Source organism: Dipodomys spectabilis, unplaced genomic scaffold (assembly GCF_019054845.1).
Source record: "Dipodomys spectabilis isolate Male_0828 unplaced genomic scaffold, ASM1905484v1 ptg000157l, whole genome shotgun sequence".
Taxonomy (NCBI): domain Eukaryota; kingdom Metazoa; phylum Chordata; class Mammalia; order Rodentia; family Heteromyidae; genus Dipodomys; species Dipodomys spectabilis.
In genome coordinates, this window is record NW_024870834.1 from 2,497,001 (window position 1) to 2,511,706 (window position 14,706).

Genomic DNA, 14,706 nt, shown 5'->3' on the forward strand with positions numbered 1-14,706 from the left:
ATCTAAGAACCATAGGAAGAACCCAGTTTTTGCAGCCCCCAAGAAGGTGGATAACATGGCAGGAACTCCCAAATACCTCTCAGTCCTATCTCTTAACGTTAACGGACTGAACTCTCCAATTAAGCGACATAGACTGTCTAGTTGGATTAAAAAACAAGACCCTTCTATCTGCTGCCTTCAGGAGTCACATCTTGCCCGTAAAAACAAACACATTTTCAATGTTAAAGGCTGGAACAAAATCTACCAAGCAAACGGCCCCCATAAACAGGCGGGAGTTGCAATCTTAATATCAGATAAAATAGACTTCAAATTAAAATTCGTGAGAAGAGATAAAGAAGGTCGCTACATACTAATTAAAGGATCTCTCCTTCAGGAGGATATTACAATTCTAAATATCTATTCGCCAAACAATGGAGCACCCAAATTTATCAAAGAAACACTACTTTCCCTCAAATCCCATATAGATCCAAAGACATTAATTGTTGGGGATTTTAACACACCACTCTCCCCACTAGATAGATCAACTCGGCAAAAACTCAACAGAGAAACCGCAGATCTAAACAGCTGCATAGATCAACTAGACTTAACAGACATCTACTGAACATTTCACCCAGCAGCATCAGAATACACGTTTTTCTCAGCAGCACATGGAACGTTTTCTAAAATAGACCACATTTTAGGCCACAAAGCAAACTTGTCTAAATTCAGAAACATTGAAGTTATACCTTGCATTCTCTCTGACCACAAGGGAATAAAATTAGAACTCAACACCAAAAGCCACCAAAGAAAGTCCAGTATCACATGGAGTCTGAACAACACACTGCTGAATCAAGAGTGGGTCATGGAAGAGATTAGAAAGGAAATTCAAATGTTCATGCTATTCAACAAAAATGAACACACAAAATACCAGCTCCTCTGGGACACAGCAAAGGCAGTACTCAGAGGCAAGTTTATAGCTCTGAGCTCCTACATCAACAAATTGGAGAGATCTGAAACTAGCAATTTAATGACACATCTAAACCTCCTTGAAAAAGAGCAGCAAGATAAACCCCAATCCAGTAGATGGAAAGAAATAATCAAAATTAAATCAGAATTAAATGAATTAGAATCCAAAAAAACTATAGAAAGAATCAACAAAACAAAGAGTTGGTTCTTCGAAAAACTTAACAAAATTGACAGACCCTTAGCAAATCTTATCAGAAAAAGAAGAGAACACACCCAAATTAATAAACTCAGAGATGAGAATGGAAACATCACCACGGAAACAACCAAGATTCAGAACATTATAAGGGAATACTTCTCAAAACTTTATGCTAATAAGTTTGAGAACTTGACAGAAATGGACCTTTTCCTAGCAAATATTGACATGCCAAAACTAAACCAAGATGAGTTAAACCAGCTTAACAGGCCCATATCAAGCATTGAAATAGAAACAGCAATAAGAGACCTCCCAGCTAAGAAAAGTCCAGGACCAGATGGTTTTACAGCGGAATTTTACAAGGCCTTCAAAGCAGAGCTCACACCAATACTCCTCCAACTCTTCAATGAAATTGAAAGAGAAAGCTCACTACCGAACACATTCTATGAAGCCATCATAACCCACATCCCAAAACCAGGCAGGGACTCATCAAAGAAAGAGAACTATAGACCCATTTCTTTGATGAACATTGATGCAAAACTTCTCAACAAAATTTTGGCCAATCGACTTCAACAATTCATCCAACAAATCATACACCACGATCAAACAGGATTCATTTCAGGGATGCAAAACTGTTTCAATATACGCAAATCAATTAATATTATTCATCACATCAACAGGAGCAAGAATAAGAACCACATGGTTATCTCAATAGATGCAGAAAAAGCATTCGACAAGATCCAACACCCCTTCATGATGAAGGTTTTGGAAAAATTAGGAATCCATGGAACATTCCTCAATACAATAAAGGCTGTATATGACAAACCTACAGCCAGCATTATACTCAATGGTGAAAAACTAAAGCCATTTCCTCTTAACTCAGGAACAAGACAAGGATGCCCACTCTCTCCACTTCTCTTCAATCTAGTATTAGAATGCCTAGCTACAGCAATAAGACAAGATGCAGACATAAAGGGGATCCAAATAGGGAAAGAAGAAATAAAACTCTCCCTCTTTGCAGATGACATGATCTTGTATTTAAAGAATCCCATAGACTCCACTCCCAAATTACTCAAGCTGATTCAAAACTTTGGCAAAGTAGCAGGTTATAAAATTAACCCCCCAAAATATATGGCTTTTCTGTATGCCAACAATGAGAAAAGTGTGGCTGAAATTAGGAAAGCAACTCCATTTGTAATAGCCCCACAAAAAATAAAATACCTAGGAATTAACTTAATTAAAGAAGTGAAGGACCTCTATGATGAAAACTTTAAAATCTTGAAAAAGGAAATCAACACAGAACTTAAAAAATGGCAAAACCTCCCATGCTCCTGGATTGGAAAGATTAACATCGTGAAAATGGCAATACTTCCCAAGGCTATCTACAAATTCAACGCAATACCTATCAAAATTCCACCCTCATTCTTCAAGGAAATAGAAGAGGCAATCCAAAAATTCATATGGAACAATAAAAGACCCCGAATAGCAAAAACGCTCCTGAATGGAAAGAACACTGCTGGAGGAATATCAATACCAAACTTCAAACTCTACTATAAAGCCATAGTAATCAAAACAGCTTGGTATTGGCATAAGAACAGACCTCAGGACCAATGGAATAGAATTGAAAACCCAGAAATGAACCTACAGACCTATAGCCATCTAATCTTTGATAAGGGAGCTAAAACAATAGAATGGAAGAAAGACAACCTCTTCAGTAAATGATGCTGGCAAAATTGGTTAACTACATGTAGAAAACTTAAGCTAGATCCTTATATATCACCCTGCACCAGAATCAACTCCAAATGGATCAAAGACCTTGAAGTCAAAGCAGACACTCTGAAAATATTACAGGATGGAATAGGAGAAACCCTAGGTCTCCTTGGCTTAGGCTGAAATTTTCTGAATAGAGACCCGGAAACACAACAAATCAAAGAAAGGTTGGACAAATGGGATTGCATAAAGTTGCAGAGCTTCTGCAGGGCAAATGACATAGCTAGCAAGATCAATAGAAAGCCCACGGACTGGGAGAAGATCTTTACTAGCCATACAACGGACAAGGGTCTCATATCTAAAATATACTTGGAACTCAAAAAATTAAACCCCCCAACAACAAATCCTCAAAGAAACAACTGCCCAATAAATAAGTGGGCGAAAGACTTAAAGAGAAACTTCTCTGAAGAAGAAAGAAGGATGGCCAATAGACACATGAAGAAATGTTCAACATCCCTAGCCATAAAAGAAATGGAAATCAAAACAACATTGAGATATCACCTCACTCCAGTTAGAATGGCAAAAATCAAGAACTCTAACAACAACAGATGCTGGAGGGGATGTGGACAGAAAGGAACCTTACTTCATTGTTGGTGGGAATGTAAACTTGTTCAACCACTTTGGAAAGTAGTATGGAGGTTCCTCAAAAGACTTCACATAGAGCTCCCCTATGACCCAGCAATCCCACTTTTGGGCATTTACCCTAATGTTTACAAACAAGACCACACTAAAGCTACCAGCACAACTATGTTTATTGCAGCATTATTTACCATAGCTAAGATATGGAACCAACCCAGATGCCCCTCAGTAGATGAATGCCCCTCAGAAAATGTGGTATATATACACAATGGAATTCTATGCCTCCATCAGAAAGAATGACATTGCCCCATTTGTTAGGAAATGGAAAAACTTGGAAAAAATTATATTAAGTGAAGTAAGCCAGGCCCAAAGAAACGTAGGTCCCATGGTTTCCCTTATTTGTAATATCTAGTATATGTATGAGTCAAGCGGAAAAGGTCAGATAATGTGATGTCATGAAAATGAACCCTTAGATGTGTATTTTAATGTTTTTTTTCTTTCATGCATGTGTTTCTAACACATTTATAAGATTATCTCTTTGTTGCTTTATATGTCCCTCCTCCACAGTATAACCCCTGCTTTCACTATATTTGATGTCAGTATAACTTGTGGAGGAGATGGGGAAAAACCAGTTGTTTAAGGATACAGGTGGACCTGTTGCAACAATGAGAAGTACAAGTTGTCATGTCCAAAACGAGCTTTACAACGTTGGTGCAGGGGGGGGGGGGGAAGGAGAAGGATTGGGATTGGGGGGGAGGGGGGAGGCTGGGAAGGGATGTGAAGGATAAACAAAGGAGGAGGCTGCAATGCTTGGTAAGAAATGTACGCATTATCCTGCCCATGTAACTGTAACTCCTCTGTACAGTATGTTCACAAATAAAATTAAATTAAATGTAAAAAAAAATACTGGCCAAAATAACCCAGAAACAAACTTAAAAAATCATACATCATGACCAAATAGGCTTCACCCCACAGATGCAAGGCTGACTTAACATAAACAAATCAGTAAATGTAATTCACCACTTCAACAGAGTCAAAGACAAGAATGACATGATTATCTCAGTAGACACAGAAAAAGCCTTTGACCACATATAACATTTATTCATATTAAAAGCTTTGGAGAAGCTAGAAATGGAACATTCCTTAAAACAGTAAAGGCTACATATGACAGACCAACATCCAACATCATATTGAATGGGGAAAAACTTCAAACGTTTCCTCTAAAAGTAGGAACAAGGCAAGGATGTCCACTCTCTCCATTTCTCTTCTAATAGTTCTGGAATTCCTAGCCAGAGCAATAAGGAAAGGAAATGACATAAAAGGGATTCATGAAGAGAAAGAATAAATTAAACTATCACTATTTGCAGGTGACTTAAGCTCATACTTAAAGGACTCAAAGAACTCCATCCCAAGCCACTTTGGAAAAGTAGCCGGGTGCAAAATTAATACATGAAAATCAGTAGCCTTTCTGTATGCCAACAATATGCAAGCAGAAAGGGAAATCATGAAAAACTATTTGTAAGTTTCAAAAAACATAAAATACCTAGGAATTAACCTAACCAAAGATATAAAAGATCTTTACAGTGCAAACTATAAAAATCTGAAAAACCGGGTACCAGTGGCTCACACCTGGAATCCCAGCTACTAAGGAGGCTGAGATCTGAGGATCATGATTCAAAGCCAGCCAGTCAGGAAAATCTGTGAGAGTCTTATCTCAATTAACCACTAGAAAACCAGAAGTGGTGCTGTGGCTCAAGTGGTAGAGTGCCTGCCTTGAGCTGAAGAGTACAAGGACACATAACCCAGGCCCAGAGCCCCACAACTGACAAAAAAAATCTGAAGAAAGAAATCAAAGAGGACACAAGAAATGGAAAGACCTTTCATGTTCATGGATATGTAAAATCAATATTGTAAAAATGGCTATTCTGACAAAAATGATATACAAATTCAATGCAATCCCCATCAAGATCCCAATGATGTTCTTTACTGAGATAGACAGAACAATCCACAAATTCATATGGAACAACAAAATTTCTAGGCAGAAAAAAAGCAATATGGGTGATATCACAATACCAGACCTCAAACTCCACTACAGACCTATAGTAACAAAAACAGCTTGGTATTGGCACAAAAACAGACCCAAAGATAAATGGAATAGATTAGAAGACCCTAGAATAAAACCATACACTTACAGTTATCTGATATTTGATAAGGGAGCCAAAGATACAGTGGAGAAAAAAATAGCCTCCTCAATAATTGGTGTTAGGAAAATTTGGCATCCAATATGTATAAAACTAGAAGTGGATCCCTGTTTGTTATCATGCACTAATATCAGTTCAAAGAGGATCAAAGGACTCAATGTCAGACCTGAACATTTGAAACTACTCCAAAAGAGAGTAGTAGAAACATTAGAACTTATAGGTATAGGTAGAAACTTCTTGAATAAATTTCCAGTGTCACAAAGATAGGAGAGAGACTTGACATGTGGGACTAGGTCAAAATAAAAAGTTTCTACACAGCTAAGGACATAGTTTCTAAACTAGAACAACAACCAACATAATGGGAAACAATCTTTACCAGCAATATACAAGACACAAAGGCCAAATATCCAATATATACAAGGAACTCAAGAAACTAACCCCTCCTAACCTAATAAACCAATAATTCAATGGGCAAGGGAGCTTAGGAAAAACTTATCAGAAGAGATATGAATGGCAAAGAAACATATGAGGTGCTCATCAGCGCTGGCTATAAAGGAAATGCAAATCAAAACAACTCTGACATGTCTCTCACCACAGTTAAATTGGCCAACAATACAATTCAAACAACACAAATGCTGGCAGGGATGTGGAGGAAAAGGAACACTACCGCAATGTTGGTGGGAATGTAAACTAGTAAAACCATTCTGGACTGCTTCAACCCATCCTGTAAAGGTGTCTATGAAATATTTATATCCAAATTTTCCAGTTTTAATTTCTGTGAAGTCTACTTCCCAATACACACCTGGCCTATCTCCACAGAGGCGAGCTCTTTTTGTAACCGGTTGATTGGGGGCATTGGTGAGCTGATAGGCTTTCCAGTTTTTAACAATGTCCTCAATGAGTTGATTTGCTTGCCTAATTTTTACTTCTGAGTGTCGGAGCAAGTCCTGCATTCTTCAGGTTCCCATGTGAGAGACCCAATGGATTCTCTTAAGAATTCCCTTGCCCAATCTTTGTGGCAAGATAAGTTTCCCTCACCAGTTTTCCACCAGTCTTTGTTTCCTTCTCTCCCCGGGGGTTTATAGGCCATGGGAATTTTCTTTATCCACTCCAAGTCTTCTTGGGAGTACTGAGGCTCAGGAGGCAAAGCTCATGGCCCTGGGTCTACTAGAGTCAGTACTTCCGCTTTGGGCTGGAGGGCCACCTCCTTAGCTGCCTGATTGGCCAAGTTATTTCCTTTGGTTATTGAATCAGTTCCCTTTTGCTGGCCAGGGCAGTGCATAATGGCAATATTTGCTGGTTCCCATATGGCCTGGATGAGGCTTAAAATTCCCTCAGCTGTCAGCAGCCCCCTCTCTTGATAAATGGCTCCGTGGACATGTACAGTGGCAAAAGCATACCAACTGTCCATGTACATGTTTAGTCTCTTCCCTTTTCCCATTTGTAGGGCTTTTGTTAGTGCCACTAGTTCTCTTTGTGCAGATGTTCCCTGGGGGAGTGCTTCTGCCCACACTATCTCAGTGTCCGTGGTGACTGCTGCGCCCACATACCTTTTTCCCTCTCGAATGAAACTGCTGCTGTCTGTGAACCAGTTATGCTTGGCATGCGATAGTGGTGAGTCCAACAAGTCTGGCCTCTTTTCCTTGGCCCAGTCTCTCTTTTCATACTCAATATCACATTCTCTGTCCTTCCTTTCCTGTCTTTGCTCCTCTGTCTCTCTCTTATTGTAAACCTTTTCCACCACGGCTACTAGATCCCTAATAGACTTTTCACCAAATCTGTCTAGAGCCTGCAACTTTCACTTTATGTCTGGTGCAGCTTGATTTATATAGGCAAACATAATCATCTGAGCCGACTCCTGGGTCTCAAGATCATACGGGGGTATATTGACTAAAAGCTTCCATGAGCCGCTCAAGATATGCTGCCGGACTTTCACTTTCTCCCTGTCTTACATTAGAAACCTTGGCCATATTAGTAGGTTGGCGAGCTACCACCTTGAGACCTGCCAACAGAGCCTGGCAGTAGACGAGGAGTCACTCCCTACCTTCAACCATATTGTAGTCCCATGTTGGTCGGATCTTAGGAAAATGGGCAGCAATCAGGGCAGGATCCGTGATGGGCGCTCCTGTGGGGCAGGGATATGTTTCCGGGATGCCTCTTGGATACGGTCTCTCTCTTTGGTGGTAAAAAGGACCTGTAAAAGCTGATTACAATCATCCCAAGTGGGCTGATGGGTAAAGAGAATAGTTTCAAGCAAACAAATTAAATCCTGGGGTTTCTCAGCAAAGGGGGCATTTTGGGTGCACCAATTGTATAGATCACTGGTAGAAAATGGCCAATATTGGAGTTGCTGTTGACCATCCGCATCCACAGGACCTAGGTGCATAAGGGAAAAACAGCTGAAGGGGTGTTGATCCCACGGCGGCATCAAGTGACTAGCCCCCTCAGAAACTTTAAGGGCAGGTGTCAAGGGTTCTATAGCTCCCTCCTCCTCTTGATCATTCTCAGGTTCTGCAAAAGGAACACGGGAAGGGGAATATGGAGGAGGAAACATTTCTTCTTCCGAGCTATCTCCCTGAAAAACCGGGGGGGGGGGGGGGGGGGGTACAATTTCTTAGTTTCTTTTTGTAAGTCTAGGAGTGCCCATGGTTTCTAGTCCAGTCAGTTGTACAGTCCAAAAAACAATAAACAGTACAAACAAAACGCACGTGGGCCTGACAGATACGATTACGAAGTGGAGATCTCCCGAATTGGTCCACTGACTCCTGTAATGGGACCCACACACCCCACAGCAGAAGGAGCAGATCCACAGTGGGCAAGTTGGGCCTCGGTTAGGAGGCCCTCTTGGTCAGTTCCGGCCCAACACCAAACCGACCCCCACCCCACAATTCACACGGGCGAGGTTCCAAGGAACCCCCCCCACACAGCAGGGTTCCAAGGACCAAGCCCCACACGGCCGGGTTCCAAGGACCCCCGCTCCACAGGGCAGGGTTATCCCCGCCCCACAAGAGGATCTGGGACGTCTCCCAGTTCCTCCAGGGTTGTCGTGCAAGCGTGTCCGCTTCGACAACCCTTTACGAATCAGAGCGGCCATCCTCACAAGGGAAAACGAAAGTAAAACAGACAAATGACAGGACAAGACAAATTAACAAAGACAGCACTGTTTTAACTTTGGAGTCTGAGGTCTCTGGGGTCTTTGGGGGGATCCCGGATGAGCCCCCATTAATATGTTATACCGGGTCACAGGACCCCCACCAAGAAGAACACCGAGAGTCAGACTCTACAGCTGTTTTATTTAAACGGGCTGCAGCTTGGGCCTTGTCCTACACTCCGACACAGTGGAGCCCAAGAGGAGAGCCCTGAGCTAAGGATTTGCAGGTCTTATGAAGGCACACAACCAGGTGGTTTAGCACCACGTGTTGCTCTGCTCTGAAACAAGCAACAAATGGTCACTGCCTCAAGTACTCTAACCTTTCAATCCTAATAGAAGCAATTAGGGCTATTCATTTTCCTTCAAAAGGCACTTTAGCTGTGTATCATGAGTCAGTGATAATCTGTTCATTGAGATTTATTCTCACTATTTTCAAGTTTTTATTATGACTTATCTCTGACATTTAAGCTATTTTTAGGTGTACTTCATGCTTCAAAGTGCATGGGCAACATTTATATTTTCATCAGCAAAACAGAAATACATTGTTGAAAAATGAAAGAAAAAAAATAAAAAACATTGACATAACTCTGAAATAACTTTTGGAGTATCTAAAAGGCCTAGAAATAAAGAAAAGAAGGTAGCAGATTTCTGCAAAGTAGATGCTAGCTGCCCATTGTTGTTGGTGCCTTGAGTAGGCACTGGGAATGAGGATTGCTTTCTTCTTACATGCTACAGATAGCTGAAGTCTGGAAAAGAATCCTAATGAGGCTGACAGGAAGTCCCTCTAAACAAAGCTGAAAGGATGTCCCATCCTCCAGCTACCTACTCATAGACTGTCAGGAAGTCCCACCTCCAACTTCCTTTGAAAGCCTCCATTAATCAAGACTTCACATGTCCCCCAATTAAATAGAAAACTGAAGAGAGGGTTGTAAAGTCTCATCTCCAGAATAAAAACAGAATAAGCAAGCTGTTTGTGAGTTGAAAGTCAATAAATGCTTAATCAGCTAAATCTGCTTCAAAATTGTTTTAATTCATTGATTACTACCTACAAATAGCTTTCATTTATTTGGTGCAGTAAAACAGCCAACATTTCCATGGGAGGAGCTAAAAATGATCTTGTTCCCTACTATTCAACAGAGGAACAGACAAGATGGTGAACTGAGAACAGCCCTGTCTGGTAAAAATGGAAGGAGACCACATATGCAATTTCAAGCTTCCTAGTAGCCACAGAGCCTGTGAAATTAATGTTAATAGCATATTTTACCTAACTCAATATATCTAAAATGTGAGCTTTCAACATGTCAGTCATATAAAATTTTATAAGACATGTTGCTTTTTTCTTTAACACTTTCAAAATCGCATTTGTGTTCTGTCCTTTCAACACATTGTAATTTGTGTTTAAAATTTTCATCAGCAACATGCAACCTGTATTGAGATTACATAAAATTTTGCAGTAGCAAAAATCCTATTCAAATCGCTTTGAGCACTCAATTTTTTTTCCACAGACTAAAATACAATTAAAAATTAATTTCTTAGCTGGGTATAGTGGTTCATATCTGTAATCTTAACAACTCCAGAGGCTAAGTTTTAGTGGGCTGTGATTTGAGGCTAGCCTGATTAAACAATTAGGAAAGCTCCATCTCAAAAACAAGGCTCAGCATAGTGCCATGTGCCTTCCTCTTAGCTGCTGCAAGAAGCATAAATGGGAAGATCATAGTCCAGGAAAGCCTGGGCAATAAGTGAGACCCTATCTCAAAAATAATTACAACATGAAGGTTTGAAGCCCTGGCTCAAGTAGTAGGGTGCCTGACTAGGAAGCACAAAGTCCTGAGTTCAAATCCCAATAAAGCCAATTAAAAAAAAAAAAAAACAAGTAAATTCCTTCAGCGTTAGCAGGTGCACTGTAGGTTCTCAACAGCCATATGTAGAAGATGTTTGCCATGAAGATCTAGAAGGCACTAGTAAGAACAAGTCAAGAAGCACATGTTTCGAACACTTCGCTTTTAGCAACTAATAAAGTAAGATAATTTTCCCTCAGGGTTTTAGGGACTAAATAAAAAGATGCTCCACGCATTTAAAATTCTTTGTGCTTTTTGGAGTCATAATTACTGCTTGGAGGAATAACATTGATTTCTTTTCCCTTTTCTCTCTTTTTCTTCCTTCCCTTCTTTCCTGTATTTGTCCCTACTTCCACCCTCCCTCCTTCACTTTCTCCTCCATTACTTCCTTCCTTCTCCTTTTCTTCTTCTGCCTTCCTCTCTCTCCGTCCCTCTCTCTCTTTTTCTCCAAGCACTTATCCATCTATGTATCCAATTATCCATTCATCAAGCCACTCATTTTTTTCTTTCCATAGATAATGCCTACCTACTGTGTAATAGATAGTTTGCCAGGGACAGAGATGAATATGACAATCTCTACTGTCTAGTGGGTGTAATAGGTGTAGCCATCTACATAAACCAGTACATAAACAAGCTCTTTTCTTTTCAAAATTTGAGGTGGCAATATATCAGAAGTGTGGAAACCATACAGGGAGAATAAGAATGAAGGAGAGACTGATACTTCTGGGAGAGGGATTAATGAGTGTGTATCTTGGCTCAACCTCCACACTTGGTGCCAAGAGTTAGAAGCAGTGTGGGTGGGGTTGCGGGCATATTGATGAATGTGCAGGTGAGGCAGAGACATGAACTGGAGCTGAGTGCCGACAGCCTAGGCCAGGTGTTTCGAGTTCATTCTCGTGGGTAGGTGAGCTGCTGAGGAAGGTGAAGATGGGGTATGAGCAGGGTACCAGGAGAAGCACCAACACCAAGGAGCTGAATACTCACTTGGAATGAAGCGTACATTTCTGAGCATTGTAATTCAGATGATCCCCAATATACTGGGTGAGCTATGTTGGGGTACCCTGTTCCTTTGGGCGATGTTCAAAGACAAGATAACTTAAATTATCCATTGGGAAGCATAGCAGTCAGTAAATAACCGCCTAGAAAATACGTGGCAAAGCTTCTTTTTGTACTACAAAACATACTGATATTTCTACTCATCCTATCAGTTTTGGAAAAACCATCAACTATGTTCCTAAAATTCCTGATATTGTCTGGATATTTTCAGAAAATACGTTTTTGAGCAGCTACAATGTACCTGGTCAATGAAGACAAAGACACAACTAAAGAGAGTGTAATTCTCTAGGTAAATGGAGTGTATAGACAGACAGATAGCCATATAGAATGTTCTAGTCTGCTCTGTTATCCATGCACCTATATTATTGGCTAATGTAGAGCACACACACACACACACACACACACACACACACACACACACACACACACATTGTTTTTTTTTTCTTCAAAGCTGAGGACCAAACTCAGAGCCTTGCATTTGCCAGGCAAGTGCACTTTCACTGAGCTAAATCCACAACCCCTTAACTTATGTTTTTAAAGCATATAGTATTAATAATAAGTACAAAGATATCTTATTAATTGAATTGCGTTCAGACTTCATAAAACAACTAAATACATTTGCAAGTTTGTTGATTTATTACGATAGACCTTTGCTTGAAAAAATCAACACTGAATTTTAATTAATTTGGCAAAGATAGTCAACCTCCTGCCTACGGAGATAGGATCATAGACTTAAAAGCTCTGGGCTCCAGAATAAGGCTCTTTCTGAAAACTTGTGAGCTATAACTGAATTGTTGTATGGTTCTGGTCAAAGGACTTCATTCTGGTAAGCATTCAGACAGGAAATTCAACAATACAGACTGTCAAATAAGACTATATAAAGAGCCATATGCCTCTGAGGGTATACAGCCTATATGAGGTCATGTGCCAGGCTTGGCTGAGCCTGGGTATATCCTCTAGCCCTAGGACTATGCCCTTACACTTGAATATTAGGGCTCCCGTGAAGACCCTCAGCCTCATGGCATGGTTGGGGTCAATGTCCTGTCTGCTTCTCTCCTCAGAGACAAAATCAAGACGAGCCTCAACATGATCCCACAGGACTCCTCTGTAGCTGTGAGCTTCACTGCCTCCAGTGATAATTCTCTCATAAATACACCACCTTGGCTTTCTTCCTTTCCTTGCCTCATGCCCTGACACCCACATAGTATTTCCTGGGTCACCTCCTAAATAAACACCTGTACACCATCCATGTCTTAAAGTCAGCTTCAAACCAAGTTTGGTACTAGCCCAGCAGTTGAGCACACTGCCTGGCACAGGCTTGAAACACGGAGAAGGCGGTAAAGGTTATTATTAAGTCATCCACCAGCGCCCCTGCACCACACCTTGCTGGACTTCCGAGACCTCCTGCATGTGAGAACCTTCCAGGCGTGGAGCTGGAAGGCGTCTCAAGGAGTGAATGCAGATGGCAAGATCTGGGGATAGGAGGGTTTGCATGATGTTGATTTTAAAGACATGAAAGGTGCATTTAACGTCACCATTGTGTTTTCCCAAAGCCCACAGACAGAAGTCATGGTATTGACATGGTATTTCATCTTGAATTCACTCCAACTTGGAGCGAAGACACACAGAGCTGTATTCCCAACACAAGAGGCCTTTCTGCTACAACTTAAGAGACCAGAGTCTGTAATCACATCTGTGGGAGTGGAAATGACTTAACTGCATTTGAAAGGAAAGAAGAAAAAAGGGACAGCTGAAATAAGAGAAAGCTTCAGTGTAAATCACAAGCACTACAACACTTACTTGGAGTAAATATTTACCCTTAATATATAAAGTTTCATCCTATAACTAAGCAGTTTAACGTACTTAGTTCCAGACTTAATTTTCCTAGACATATTACATCACCAGACTTCCTAGACTCCACAAGAATTTCAGGTGCTCCAAGAGGCTAAGGCTTGGTCCTATTCCTAGAGGAATTCCTCTTCCTTGCTCCTCCTCTTATTTGTTGTTGCTGTTGGTGGTGGTGGTCGTAGGGACTAAACTCTGGGCCTGGGCACTGTCTCTTCAGCTCAAGGCTAGCACCCTACCACATGAGCCACAGCACCACTTCCAGCTTTTTCCTGCTTATGTGCTGCTTATGTGTTTACCTCATGCCTGCGAAGTAAGCACTCTATCACTGAACCACCTTCCCAGTCCCTCCTTGTCTTATTCTTAGGAATAAGAACGTTATGAATTAAGATCACATGCCCTCTTCCTTGGTATTCTGTCCAATCCTGTATTTCCAACCAGGTGGCTATTACCATGCTAAATGATCTATAATATTCATGGTGATCTTGGGTACGTGCAACATCTCACCTTGACTCTCCCAGGAGTCATATGAGTACATTACAACTGCATTTTTTAGCAGTGTATTTTGAAAGTAGCGTCTCTTCTGATGGGGTTGTAACAATAAACTTCATGAAGAATTAGATCAGAAATATTCTAATATGGAATCAAGAGTTGTTTTCGGATTTATAATTCAATGAGTGTAACTGATCTGCTCCTGCCTATAAGTTGCCACCAAAAGAGAAAACATCACCAAAGAGAACCCTTACACTTCAACTCATTGCTACTGCAATGAGTTTGTCACCATTCCATAATAACCCAGACTGAGAGCAATACAGAATTAGGAGAGCCAAGCACAGCACAGGTTTGCAGACATCTTTCCTCTGGCTTTGTCCTCTCATCCACTCAAGCTTTATCTCTAGTGTTTGTCAACCTCAGAAACTTGAGAATAAATATATCTGCTGATAGATACAGCTGCTGGTAAGACCTTGGTCAGAAAAGTGTCTCAACCACATGTAAAAATTGATGAAATTTAACAACCGCTCCAAGGTCTTGCCCTGTGACTCTGGGGTAAACCAGTGAACAGATTAATTGAGTAAACAAGCCCTCGTCTATGGTTTTTCAGACTGCATACACATACTGCATCGTCTC